The following is a 9,681-nucleotide window of genomic DNA, read 5'->3' on the forward strand; positions in this document are numbered from 1 at the left end:
TTCAGCTTCTATGAGTCATAAATCTGGGCCTGGTTTAAGGGGGCACCTCCAACTCAGAGTTTCTCAAAATGTGTCTCACAAGGCTGTAATCAAGGTGTTGACTGGCTGCAGTCATCTCAAGGCCCATTTGGGGGAGGCTCCACTCTGAGCCCACTCCTGTGGCCACGGGCAGGCCTCCGGTCTTTGCTGGCTATTGGCTGGAGACATGAGTTCCTTGCCACGTGGGCCTCTCCATAAGGCTCCTCACAACTTGGCAGTTGTCCTCCCTCAGAGCGAGCAAATGAGAGAGCAAGAGAAGGCACCTAGACAGAAGCCATAGCCTCTTTTTTTTTTTTTTAATAGACTTCATTTTTTAGAGCAGTTTTAGGTTCACAGCAAAATTGGGCAAAAAGTACAGAGGGTTCTTATATAACCCCTTCCCCGACACATGTACAACCACGCACACGCACACCGTGGACATCCCCCGCCAGAGTGGTAATTTGTTACAACTGATGAGCCTATATTGACACAACATTATCACCCAAAGTCCACATTTAGGTATTGTACATTTTATTGGTTTTGACAAATGTATAATGACACGTATCCTCCATTATTGTACCATACAGAATAGTGTCACTGCCTTCAAAATCCTCTGTGCTCTGCCTGTTCATCCCTCTCTCTCCCTAACCCCTGGCAACCACGGATCTTTTTACTGTCTTCATTTTTTTTTTTTTTTTTTTGTCTTTTCCAGAATGTCATATAGTAGGAATTATACAGTGGGGAGCCTTTTCAGATTGGTTTCTCTCACTTAGAACATGCACTTAAGTTTCCTCCATGTCTTTTCATGGCTTGATAGCTCACTTCTTTTTAGCACTAAATAATATTCCATTGTCTGGATGTACCACAGTTTATTTACCATTCCATCTGCTGAAGGACACCTTCGTTGCTTCCAAGTTTTGGCACGCCATAGTCTTTTTGTAACCTAATCTTAGAAATAACATCCCATTACTTCTGTGGAGTTCAGTTCATTGGAAGCAAATCAATAAATTCAGCCCGCACTCAAAAGGGAGAGATTACACAAGGGTGTGAATATCAAGATGGGGGAGGGAGGATCACAGAAGCTATCTCGGAGGTTGCCTACCACACCAGGGAAGACAAGTGTTTACAGCGACCTTGACCATGCCCAACCAGCCACATCAGTGAAAGGATGCCCTTTATAGAATCTGTGCCTGAAAAGAGTCTACTCTTGTTTTACTGTAGAATAGTTTACCAGAGTACTAAAACTACTGAGCGACACAAATGGATGCTATTTTGCTCATTTTGAGAATGATCCTAAAGCAACGCGCAGCACTATAAAATTCTCTGCCAGCTCATTTTACTAGAAAAATAGAATCTACTTCTGGCGCATTTTCTTGTACAGCTGCCCATTCCATTCAAGTTTTTAAAAAAAGAGAAGACCTCCCAATTAATCTATGCCATTTATTCCGCTCCTCCCTGTACTGCAGAGTGGAGTATATGATAGAGGACAAAATATCTGATAAATAAAATAATTCCAGTATTATTGCACGTATTATATCACATATAGTTACTTATACTTCTGTACAGAAATGACAATGAGCTGAATATACGGTTTTACAGAGTAGGCATCCACTTGAGAAATGTTCGGATGTCATGTTAAAGTGCAATGTGCCAAATTTAAAATAAAGAATATTTATTACTGCTCACAGTAAAATATGTATATATGTGATATCGTTTTATATAGAGATTGATAAAATATCACTGGAATGTATATAGGAATTCAGATTCTATATTTTTTTGGTAGGGAAACTTTATCCTATTTACCATCAAGTGGAATGGAAAGGTGAAGTCTGGTGCTTTTTTTCATCCGCAGATCCTAAAATCCCCATACTAGTCCAACATTTGGGGGAAAAGTATTTGTGAAACCATCTCTCGGTGGGAACAGTGGATCTACACGCTTATTTACAACTTTTAACAGATGAATCCCTTAACTCTCTGAGAGGTGTGTCCAAATGTAGCATGGAACCTCTGCTCTTTGCCTTATTGGGTAGTTACATCCAACCTGAGTATGTTAAACAATTTGGTGATTTCTGCCTCAGGTGGAAACATGAAGGTCCACGATAGTTAGAAAACAGTGGCACCACATCACCACAAGAGGGAGTAAAGAGCCACAAAAACATCTCATACGGCTAGGCTCTAGCATTTCCGAGAAAACAGAACTTTTGCTGTTTCTATTCCCCCCACACTCTTACCTCTTCTAATAATCCAGAGACTTTCTTCTGGCCAAAGGCAGGCCCAGTACCTACAGATCTCTCTGTAGAAATGAAGAAAATAGAACCGGGAGCAGGTTACTTCTCCTATGCTGTCCCAGGCTGACTTTCCAGAGGAATGCTCCCAGATACCGATTCACACAGAAGTGGGTTCCTGTCTCATCGCTGAAGACACCCTTCAGTGCTTGCCTCTGCTCTCTGATTCACCACCCAAGCCCAAATATCTGGTTTATGAGAACACATGCCATGTTCAGTGATTCGAGTAGTTCTTGAATTAACTTACCACAGCACTAAAGTAACTAGGTAATACAGGGGCCAATGAGTAACTTTCAAAGGCCAACAGTAAGCACTCAATAAGGAGAAAGGTCAGACTTTGAGCCTAAGAAAACACACCTTTCTTGGAATGACATAAATAGAAATCCTCAGTTATAATCCACAATCATTGCTGAGTCCTTTGCGCCTGGGGAAGTTCTAAAACTCCGAGCCCCGTAAATGGTAGCCCATTATACCGAATTAACCGTCCAGGGTGTTTGGGGATTTTTTCATTGTTAGCACAGCCTGGGGGAAAAAAAAAATGATGAATAGAGCTGAATAAGATAGTTTTCCCTCATCAGAGTTAGTCAGACGCTGCAGGCAGAATGTCAGGCAAAAAATACAGGGAAGAGTAAATACAATGGGAGACAACTTATGACTGTGACCATAGAAATGTGATTCCTTGAGTCCTGACTGATGCTTACTAATCCTGTTTGGATTCAACAGAACAGGTTTCCAAACTACGATTTAAAACTTTTCTTGAAAATAAATTATCAAATCACTGCCGCAAGAGTTCCCTCGTTTACTAGATCCCTATGATAACTCTTCTCCAAAGAGTTCAAAGTGTTGTACTGAATAGAAATGTGAATTTTTAAAAAACACTGTCAGAGGCAAAGCTTAATCTAGTCATGGTGCTGGGAGAAAGGTTGGGAGATGGGAAAAACCATAACCAAGATGTCTTAAAGACTGAAGATGACTCCAGGTGGCTGAAGAAAGAGCAATGGCAAAATCTTTTGGCCTGAAAACTTTCAGCTAGCTAAAGGACTGAGAATACAGCCATGGCCCTGTACAACAGCCATCTTGAAAGCTTGGGGGAGCTAATTGCAACTTGGGAGACATGTCACATCTTGAATCTTGGAATCTTCCAACAGACTTCAGATCCAGAACGTTTCATGATACAATTCCCAAAACTCCTCTCCCTAACACTCTTCTGCTATGAACACTGGTCCCTCTTCTACAATGCTCATTTAACATTAAGAAATATATGCCTCCAACTCACCACATACTTGTATTCCTGCCATTGTATCAGTGTTCCTTCCCAGCTTTAGATCTGCTCAAGTCAACATGATTTTACAGTTCGGCCCCAAAAGCTCAGAAACGCCTGAGAAGCAGGCCAGCCTTGCACACAGGCCAAGTCTCTAAGTCAAGCTCTAAGAAGTCTCAGCAAAGGAACGTGAAGTCCCGGTGGCTTGTCAGGATCCATCTCTGCAGTCAGGGGAATATGAAGCTTTGATTGGTCAGACCTGGGTCACAGGCCACATTTAGAGCTGGGGGTGAAATTAGCTCTATCTACATTGAGCATAGGAGAAGAGTAGATCCCCAGTTAATGTGAGAAGCTATTAGAAATAGAGTAAATGGGGACTTCCCTGGTGGCACAGTGGATAAGACTCCACACTCCCAATGCAGGGGGCCTGGGTTCGATCCCTGGGCAGGGAACTAGATCTCACATGCATGCCACAACTAAGAGTTTGCATGTCACAACTAAGGAGTCTGCATGCCACAACTAAGGAGCTGGCAAGCTGTAACTAAGAAGCCTGCCTGCTACAACTAAGGAGCCAGCCTGCTGCAACTAAGACCCGGTGCAACCAAATAAATAAATAATTTTTTTTAAAAAAAAAGAAATAGTGTAAATGAATTCTGGGCAGCCAAAGAGTAACACGTGTCTACCTCCACCACTTTTCAGGCCTTCCCTCTCTATCATACCCTGCACAGGCCCATTTAGCTTCCAGGGAACCTTGGATGTCTGAGTCTAGTGAACATGGAGCCCTTGGTGTTGTGCAGTGTGGTGGCTCTGACTGTTCACAACCACATACCAGGTCATTGCCGTGTGATGAGGCTCATTAGTATCCATTCACTCAATACTGTTTGAGTCTCTGCTCATATATTTTGTTAATTTCTATTGTCAGCAAGTCACCCCCCCCACCATACACACACACACACACACACACACACACACACACACATCACAGGGAGACAAGCCAATGATAACATCTGACAGCAACAAAAAAGACCTCAGATAATAGGCATCATGGTGATAGGGGAAACTTCAAGGATGGTCAGGGTGATGGAAGGTGTTCATTACCACTGTTTTAAATTCATCTTAGAACAAGCCATGTCATCTGTACAAATTCATGTAAAATAAATCATTTGTTTCAAATAAACATCTCTATTCCCCCCTTTCAGCATTGTATTTAAACAAAATAAATTAAAAGAGTAGATACTTTTTACCCACATCTGGTTCCTGTATTAACCACATGTAATTAAATCAGTTATTGAGTGGTTCACTAGGGAAGAGTGATTATCCTTCCACAGTGAGACATCTCCAGATTTTCAGAGCAGCAAGCAGATATAATGAGAATATAACAATTCTTCCAGGAGAGACATTCTTTTTCCTCAAAGTGATCCAGTTCTGCCCCCACAGTGTGTAATTTGCCACTGGAACATCCCACTATCAGCCTTTTGGATGGTCCTGGGGGTACTGACTCCTAGGAACTAGGTCTCCTGATGCTCTCAGATCTACCATGAACAAATGTGGGCTCAGGAACTGGAGGATGCGGACTCCCATCCTGCTAGACTGGAGAGTGCACAGGCAAGGAGCAGTGTGTGTGTGGTTAAAAGGGCAGCTACCATCCCAGCTCCACCACATACCACCTGTGTGCCCTTTAACAGTCTTTCTTTCTGAGCCTGAGTTTTCTCACCTGTAAAATGGTGACAAGAGTTCCTACCCTCTAGAGTTGTGATGGAGACAATATGGTCCACAGAGAGAGTTTAGCATAGTGCCAGGCACATGGTACTAAATAAAGATTGGTTTTGATTAGGGTTTTGATTTGTGTTATCTTTTTTTTTCTCACTTTGTTTTTAAGTACTCAGGAGGTGAAGCTTGGCCTGAACTCTTACTTCCATCAGGAGGACTGTCATTGACAACTTAGAGCAACCTTAAACAAGAGGAGCTCAGTTAGATAACTTGGTCCTTCACTAAATATAAGTAAACAACCGGTACTTAGATTTCCTTTTACTTACCAACTTGGAAGAGCTAGCAAACAAATTTTAGTCAGCCTAAGGAATGTTTAAAAACCCTAATATCCTCTTTCTAGAGAGTTTGTCCTTCTAGTTCACATTATTTTGACTCAGTTCTGGCTCAAAGATATAATATGATGCATCACACAATCCTAAAAGGAAAAGGTCAGAGCATTATTAAGGGTGATAGCTTCTACTTATTGAGGATACACTAGACATCCTGCTATGAATGTTTTATGTGCCTTAGTGATTATTTGAGATAGGCACTGGATATGCCCATTATACAGATGAGGAAACTGAGAAATGAAATGAAAGAAAAGAAGTTTCAAAGAAATGAAATCACATTCCCAAACTCCAACTACGAAGCTTGTTTCCTTAACATTAGGCCACTTTGCAGTCTTCCAAAATACTTTCAGTGATTGCAAATGCTTAAAAATAATAAAACTTAATTTGAATCAATATATTTTCATGATACTTTAGGACAGACTTTAATTCTGAGTTCTAACTGGTCTGTCTCCACTGACCAGGTCAGGTGCCTACTAGTCTGTTTCTAGGCAAAGTTTCCCGGCACTAAGTTTTCTTAGGTTCCCTCTCCCTTCTCTAAAAGAGCAAGCACTTTCCACAGCGAATATAAAACCAACCTAGAAATCATCTTGTATCAATCAGAACTCTTTCAGTTTGAGTCAGATACAAACTCAATCAGTTTGAGTCAGAAACTTGACTCAAACTGGCTTAAGCAAAAAAATTAAATGTATTGGCTCCTGAAACTGGAGAAGTCCAGGGGAAGGCGACTGCGGGTGAGGCTGGAAGTACTGCCTCAGATGATAGCATCAGGACTCACTTTCTCTCCATCTCTCCATCCCTCCACTTTCCAGGTTCCTTTCTTTCTCAGCCTGCCTCTCTCCTCAAGGCAGCACATTGGCTGCCAGAAGCTCCAGACTCACAGCCTCATAGTTTCAAGTCCGGGGGGAAGACAGAAGGATTCTTTCCCTGTATCTCTAGCAAAAGTCCTAGGATGATTTACAGTTGAGCCTGATTGCACAGCTGCATTGCATGTTCATTCTTGAATCAATCACTGACACAAAGGGGAGGCCATGCTCTGATTGACCAGACCCACGTCATGTGCTCAACTGTCATCAGAGTTACCATCAGCATCTGGATAGAGAGCTGGAGGGAGGTGGTACTGCTGTCCTACAGAGAAACCAACATGTTGTTAACAATAGAAAGAGAATGGATGCTGAGCAACAAAATGTAAATGACCACAACGTAAACGATGTTAGGTCCTAATACCCTATGAGCCTAGGGACGCAACTACACATACTCTTAACTAAACTCTGGGCCCTTGAATGACAACATGACATAACATGAGAAATCAGAACAATTCCTAAAATCATGGCCAGATAACGATTGCCAACCTATGGGCAGAGGTCCTAAGTTCGGGCAAAATATAGATTTAAAGAGTTAATATAAAGCATCTCTCACTCAACAATTAAGTTATGCCAGAGTCAATACCTGTGAATCCAGAGCCATGTAACAAGTATCAATCATCCCTCTTTCCCCACACGCACTTTGTCATGACCTTGGAAATTCCAGGATTTAAAACAAAGGAGCCATAACAGAGACTAAAGGAGCCAGAGGCAAGCAGGCTCAGAAGCTTTCAGCTTATCCTGAAGAGCTAACACAGGAGAAAGGTTCTTCTCAGATGGTGTCCATATGGTTTACATATAGTGTACATGGAATTTGTGTCAAATCTACAGCCAGGGACAAGAGTGATGCAGAAGGAACAGACCAATCACCTTTCTTAGAGCTGTGATACACCGAGAACATGACCTCAGCCTGGCACCGGTGAATGAGAGGAGTCATTGTTGAAGAGAGCCAGTGAACTGCTAAGACGGAATGTGGCTCTGGTTGGATGAAACCGTTAGCACAGCCCTGGTACCCTTGGTTGAATATGTTATTACATTTCAAAAGTAAAGAGAAAGGTGCAACACGATAGCTAGTGAATACTTTCAAAATGAAGATTAACATTTATCTCCAAATATGAATCTTCCTCAAATATAAACTGCTAATTTAAAAGGCCTCAAGTATTAAGTCTCCTAGATAAATTCTCTGTGCATCTGATTCCTTCTTCATAAAACAGCCTGGATGATGGTTTTAGTTTCAAATCTAAAATTCAACAGCAAGCATTTTCTTAGAAAAGGCAGCTACTAACTACAGAGGTATCTTAGTCCAGCGATGTGGCCTCAGTTCACACTAAAAACCACTCCCATCACCTCCGCATCCCTGTCCACATTCTCCAGGTGGTGGTGATGATGACGATGATGATGGTGGTGATGGCGGCAGCTAACAGGAATCGAGCCCTTATTATATGCTAAACGCTCTTCTTTACCTAAGTGCTTTACATGGATAATTTAAGTATTGCAATTATCTTCACTTAACGGATAAAAATAACAAGAGATGGAGAAAATAGTAACCTGCACAAGGTCACAGCCTGCAAGTGACTCCCTCACCTAGATGTTTAACCCAATCATCTGATTTGTGGACATGACAGTATGGATCTCAATTTTATTGCTGTCAGTAACTAGCTAGTTGTTACTTGTAATAATTTTCAGCATTCGAATTTGGATATGCATGAACAAGCCTCACATAGGTAAGGACAGGACTAAGATGATTTAGGTAATTTTTTGACAGCAACTTTCTTTGACCCATCACAGAACATTCTGCCATTGAATATCTGGAACTAGAGAAGAAGAATCCTCAGGATTCAACTCAGCCACCTACCCGTTTTCTGGGAGCCGTAGGGTGCTGTACAGTGTAGGGGTCTCGGTATCAGTCCTGGGTTCAAGTCCTGGCTCTGCCACTTACCAGCTGAGTCATTGGGAAATTTTCTTATCTTTTCAGTGTTAGTTTCTCTTCTATAAGGTAGAGGATAAACATCACATACCTCATAGTGAAAAAGTACGATATAAGACAGCTATGTTATTTTAGCCCCAGTAAATAAATGCTTCACAATAGCATCATATTCAGGGTGGGAAAGTCTGAATCCCAAGATGATCAATATAAGATATCTGCAGAAGGGACAGAAAATTCAGAAGAACACAGGAAAGCATTAAATTCAGAGACAGCCATTCTATCTCTGCAAGAACTAATCTTTTTTTAAATAAATTTATTTATTTTATTTTATTTATGGCTGTGTTGGGTGTTCGTTGCTGCACGCAGGCTTTTCTCTGCTTGCAAGGAGTAGGGGCTACTCTTCGTTGTGGTGTGCAGGCTTCTTATTGTGGTGGCTTCTCTTGTTGGGAGCACGGGCTCTAGGTGCGCTGGCTTCAGTAGTTGTGGCACACGAGTTCAGTAGTTGTGGCTCGTGGGCTCTAGAGTGCAGGCTTAGTAGTTGTGGCTCATGGGCTTAGTTGTTCTGCAGCATGCGGGATCTTGACCGAAATAACCCTCAACGTGCCACTTTGTCTTTCCTGGAGCAAAGAACAATTTTATCATCTGTAAAAACTTCCATCAAAGTTTCCCTGATCCACTCTCACTTGGTAGGGTTTTCAAATTATAACTATAGCAGCAGAGCTGCTAAGTGCGAGGAAAGGTGGGGGAGGGGTTTAGGAGGCACAGGTCAGGCAATTGGCCTCTACCTTTAGGAGTGCCCCTTCTTGAGATGCCAAGAAGCTGATGGTGATGGTTCAACACCACTCAGGGAAGTATGATGCCTGCTCCAACTCATTAGTCTTGCTTTTGATAATACCTGCTTCCCCACTACCAAAGCTATCCCTCCTACAATCAGCTCTTACTTCCTTGACAAGTGGACCAAGAAGGTGGAGAGGGTAGGAGGTTGGCTCAGTAGTTTATATTTCAGAATTCATCTCACCATCATCATCATCCCACAATATTATATGGTCATTGGAGTTTATCAGGCATCAGAACTACTGTTGGTTGGCTCTTTTAATTCCACAACATACCTTGGAGAGTATCCACATGGTATTTGCTGCCTAAAGTTAGCAGTCAGTCACTCTTAGAGACGATTCAAGAGAATATTTGATGAATCTTATGAGTAAGAGAAGCCACACACAAAGGAGTACAT

This window comes from Delphinus delphis, chromosome 3, assembly GCF_949987515.2.
Source record: "Delphinus delphis chromosome 3, mDelDel1.2, whole genome shotgun sequence".
NCBI classification, from domain to species: Eukaryota; Metazoa; Chordata; class Mammalia; order Artiodactyla; family Delphinidae; genus Delphinus; species Delphinus delphis.